The sequence below is a fragment of the Arvicanthis niloticus genome, chromosome 5 (genome assembly GCF_011762505.2).
Source record: "Arvicanthis niloticus isolate mArvNil1 chromosome 5, mArvNil1.pat.X, whole genome shotgun sequence".
Lineage (NCBI taxonomy): Eukaryota > Metazoa > Chordata > Mammalia > Rodentia > Muridae > Arvicanthis > Arvicanthis niloticus.
Window position 1 is genome coordinate 66,966,525 of NC_047662.1, and position 5,549 is coordinate 66,972,073.

The following is a 5,549-nucleotide window of genomic DNA, read 5'->3' on the forward strand; positions in this document are numbered from 1 at the left end:
CATGTCGAGTTACACAGGTAACTTTTTTTTTTTAACAGAAAGCAATTTTGACAAATATTTTGCATTGATATGGCTTATAGATAAGACTATAAATTTTGTCGTGTTTGGTGAACCAAAGCACTTGTTGTTCTCTGACACTTTCAAAGACTATAAAACTCTTACCTGGTTATGGTCATGCTTTCTTTTTTCTAACTCTAAGCACTTCATGTTTTAGCTTCCGGTCTCCTTAATATTCATAAAAATTATTGCAGCTATTAGTATTTGTATGTGTTATCTTTATTGATACTTACTGGATTCTAGCTTAAAAGGGAGGGGCTAGGGAGATGGATCTGCAGTTAAGAGTGTTTGTTGCTCTTGCAAGGGATACAAGTTTGGTTCCCAGCACCCATACTGGACAACTAACAACTGGGTAACTACATCTCCTGAGGATCTGAAACCTGTCTTCTGCACTCTGCAGGTACCTGCATATGGGACAGACAGACAAACAGACAGAAAATGAAATCTTTTAAAAAAGGAAATAAAAGTGTAAGAGGGGAATTAGATGTGTATATATTTAAACATAAGCTCACTTTGATTTAACAAATTATTTCATGGAACAGCTGCCTTCAGAGAAGAAAGTTGGTTTCACATTATTTTATGATTTAATCAGATACATTGGTATTTTATTGAAGTCTGAAGAAATTTGGTCTTGTGCAGAGAATGTAGTTGGAAAAGGAAGGGTTATTTTATTAGCCTCTTCAAGTAATTGAATATTTTTTTTATATGACACAAATCCACAAGTGTGTTCTGGTCATGGCTGTCATCAAGAATACAGATGACAATTAATGTTGGCATGAATGTGCAGGGAAAGAATCCTTATAAACTGTCGGTGGGAATGTAAACTTAGTGTAGCCACTTTGGAAATCAGCCTGGAAGTTTCTCAAAAGAGGAAAGAAGAAAGGAAGGAAGGGAGGAAGGAAGGAAGGAAGGGAGGGAGGGTCCCAGAAGGACAAACAGAAATTCTCATGTGAAGTAGTTCTAACTGGAGTACATGTAGAAACCAAGAAGCTAGGAAATGGAATGTGGTGGGGCGGGTCTGACTAGGGAAGTATTGAAACACAACAAAGGAAAGTGGTGAATGGAAACATGGAGGGTAGAAAGGTTTAAGCAGGAGAGGTGAGGGTTAGATTGATGAGGCAGTGAGGACGGTTAACCAAAACGAACAGTATATAGAAAAAGCCATGTGGAAACATAATGTTTTAGAATTCAAATAAATAAAGAGAAGGTGAATCAAGTTGCCTCACATAACTGGATAAAACTGTCTAGAAGCAGTGGGTTATTAAACAAATGACCAGAGACAACTTCACAGAAGTTGGTCAAGTAGGCCCCAGTGGCTCCCAAAACCAGGAAGCTCTTGTCAGCCCTCTTGATTGTTCACTAGAACTAGAGGCTAAGATCCTAGTGCTGTAGGCACTGTGTATCTCAGGAAGCAGAGAAAGCAAGCTGGAACCAAGCTGGAAGCTTCCTTCCTGCTGGCTAGTTTCCATAGTGCCAGGTGATACATAGGCTGCTGGAGAGGGTTGGTGTGGAGGGGTGGGGGTTAGAAGGTCTTACCCAGCTGTGAACCATTAAAGCAGTATACTAGGCAAGATGAGCTTACCTGCATAGCATTGGCACAGCTACTGTGGGTGTAACCAACTGCCCTCTGCATTTAAGGCTCACTCCACAAAAGGGAATCCGTCTGTACTGTAAACCCAGTTAATAATCATGGCTGTGGACGCCATTAAGTCAGAAAGAAACATACTACCATTATCTAACTATGTTGATGTAGCATCAACTGTGTTTATACCCATAGGCAAAGCTACTCTTGGCCATAATCAGAGAAACATCTCTGCAGTGAACAGCAATGAGTATAGGGACTCCAGGCTGCCCAATATTCTGAGCATGAGAGTTTAGGGCTAAGATCACCCTATCTAAGGTCTCTACAGAAGAGAGGGAAGGAAGAATGTAAGCCAAAGTTAGTGTAGAATGCCATCTTCTAGATTCATAAAACCACTGTAACCATGAATTCACAATTGTGGTTACCTGCCCTGCACCACAGAAGACTGCCTTGTTAACAGTCCATCATGGAAGGGAGAGGAGCCCACGGGCCCTAATCTTCAATGCTGATAGATTCTGAGAGAAGGGGAGTCATTGTCTTCAAATGTGTACCCCAAGCTGAGTCTACCCATCTGTGATGGTTTGTATATGCTTGGGCCAGGGAGTAGCACTAGTAGGAGGTGTGGCCTTGTTGGACTGGGTGTGTCATTGTGTGTGTGGACTTTAATACCCTAGTCCTAGCAGCCTTCAGATGAAGATGTAGAACTCTCAGCTCTGCCTACACCATACCTACCCAGATGCTGCCATACTCCCACCTTGATAATGGACTGAACCTCTGAACTTGTAAGACAGTCCTGATTAAATGCTATCCTTTATAAGACTTGCCTTGGTCATGGTGTCTGTTCACAGCAGTAAAGCCCTAACTAAGACACCATCTCAAATAGATGACTCCAAACTCCCATCACACAGATTGCTGCTAGTTAAGTTGAATGTAAGAAAGATTTGTAGGAAAGGATGATAGACAGAGGGGGGAGAGAGTCGGGATTGAGAGTGATCAGCATGCATTGTGTATGCACGACATTGTCAAAGAATGAATTTAATAAACCCACACACCGTAGTTTCTTCTAATATTCATTAAAATCCCTGGTTTTACTCTCTTTGGAATGTTCTTCATATAAAATAAAATTCACTGCTATCACCACTGTTCTTGTTAGAGAATCTAGGGGTGCTGGAAGCTGCTGAGCCCATTTAGTGCATACGGGAAGCTTGACTTTAGCCTTGGCAGCCTTGGAGAAGGTTGGTTTTTCTTGAAGGGACAGTTCACTTTCACTTGTGTTTGAGAAAAAACCTAGTTCCCAAGTACAGAAAAGCAGAATTCTCCAATTACTCAAGTGGTGAGGGTGTTTGGTGGCCAGCTTAGCCTGCAACTCACAGTACCAGTGGTGCTTTCCTCAAGAGTAAGCTGCCATGTTCCCAGACTCACTGAAGAGAGTGTTTTCCGAGCATATCTCATTGGTGTTGAGAATGTACTCTAGATCAAGACTTGATATGGTGAATGGGTTGTGTCCGTTCATCAAAGGCATTATTAAATGAAAATGACTCGCTGCTCTCTCTCTCTCTCTCTCTCTCTCTCTCTTTTTTAAAGCTAGAGTTTTCAAATCTAATTCTTTTGTCCGTTTGGGGAGAAGGGTATCAGAAGACCATAGAAGGAAGAAAAATTAATATATTTGAGTCTTGATTTCATTTGCTCTATATTACATTCTGAGAAGAAACATTGCTACTGAAAAAATATTCTAGTGTTTGAGCACTTAAAATACAATGTCTTTTATAAACCCACGATAGTTAGCCTTATTATAAAAACAAGAGCTGCAAGCTTCATGAGAGTCCTCTAAGACTGCAGAGTCATCGGGACACTGCCAGACAGTACAGATGAACCAATGCAGTCGAACGCTGCTCTAGGCTGACCAATTACCCATAGAGCAGCAATTATATTAGCGTGCAAGGGCAATTGGAGGGAAAATTGGACCCTGTGGACATCCAGCTGAGCAAACAGCACTGAGGAAGGAGAGAGGATATGTGCTTGAAAAAAACGACATCCAAGCTTACTTATAAAAATATTTGTCTCAGTCACAGCACATTCTTTGTGTGGCCTCTCATGTCTAGTGCTTTTCAAATCAGTCCTTGTCCACAAGTGAGCAGTGCCTGCCTTCTCTTCAAGATCAGACACCCAATTAGTAACAGCTTTCTGTTATTTGAAAATGCCAAAACATCCAAGACAGGGAAGTTAGAATATACACACCCAGACACATTCTGTCTAAGCACAGGACTCCCTGGTCAACCCAACTCTGGTGTAGCCTACGTATCTGTCCACAGCACTGAAATTCCTAAGGCTTTTAAGCTAGATGTGTTCCCTGGATCTATTGTGATAATTATTGGGGGGAGGGGGGAAGAATATTTGGGTGTGTTGTACTGTGGATGCTCTCTTAAGTCCATATGGGAAGTCTGAGGGTGTAATGCTATGGTATGCAGTGATCACCAGGTTAGTGGCACATTCTCGAAATGGAAAAGCCATGGAGCTGTAGAGCAAATAGTTCGCTCAGTCTAACAGCTTCATATTTTACTGCAATTTGGAAGCTACTACAGCTTTCCTTCTGCCCCTTTTTGTGAGAGGTTGACTGTTTGCTATAACTTGGTGTCTGACTTTGTTGCTGAGTGTTCAAAATTATTTCTGATATTCTCAACATGGACTAAGCCCCTTGGTGTGGAAAAATGATCATACATTTCAGGTACTATGAAATGTGCTTTTGTGTGTGTGTGTGTCTTTTAATTTCATTGTGTATTTTCTATATGTGGGCATTTCTGGTAATGTGACATCACTCTAAGACCCAGGACTCAACTTTATGCCTTCAGACTCTCACAGGAAGCCTTTCCCTTAGAAATAAATACTGTCTTAAATTTGGAAAGTAATATTTCCACACATGTATATATACTTCAATGTAAAGATGAAAAATATTCTGTTTATTCACTTTATAAAATTTGCATCACCAGTTTAAAGCAGTCTCAGTCTCCCGCTTAATTATTTGCTCCGTAACACTACTCTATAGAACAAAATATTTAAAAACAGCCAGGATTTCCACTCTACCCCTGAGGTTTTGGCAGAGTGCTTTTCTGGAGTAGTTATCTCATAGAAAATTTATCTTGAAGTGCTCAGACAAGGTCTCACTTCAGCTAACAGGTTCATGCTTCTTTTCACCCTTCACCAACTCCTGTCCTTGTGCAAACATCTTTCCAATGGTTTCTTATCTGTATTTTCACCTCTTTCAAAATTATTTGCCAAGCCAGTCATTTGCTAGGAATCTGATATCATTTTCTGTTTAAAAAAAGAAGATTATATATATATATATATATATATATATATATATATATATGGAGAGAGAGAGAGGGAGGAAGGAGGGGGAGGGAGGGAGAGGGAGAATACAAGCATACTTTGAAGAATCGAATGATCTGTGGTGGAGATTTTCTTTAAAGGACAAAAGTCAAGGACCAAAGGGGATGAAGTCAAGACATCGGAGGATGACTGGAGTGAAGCATCCTGTCGTCTCGGAGCTTACTGGAACAGAGCAGCCCTGTCTCACTGTTGGGTTGAAGTTTGTGAATCCTCAGGAATTGTTTAGTGTTGCTTGTAGGTCTTGGCTTGCTTGTTCTATTTCTCTGGGAAATCAAGATAAGATTGATAAGATATATAACTTCACCTGAGGGAAAACTAATGAGCTCTGGGTTTTCCTATATGAAAGGGATTGGATCCAAATGCTTTGTGTCCAGATTTTCTTGCTACCAGGGATTATATAACAATAACAGTGGAGAGAATGTGGTACCAAAATAGTATTGTCGGGGCTGGAAAGATGGCTCAGTGAATAAGAGTACTTTATATGAAAGCAAGAGGGCCTGAGTTCAAATCCTGGACATGTCTT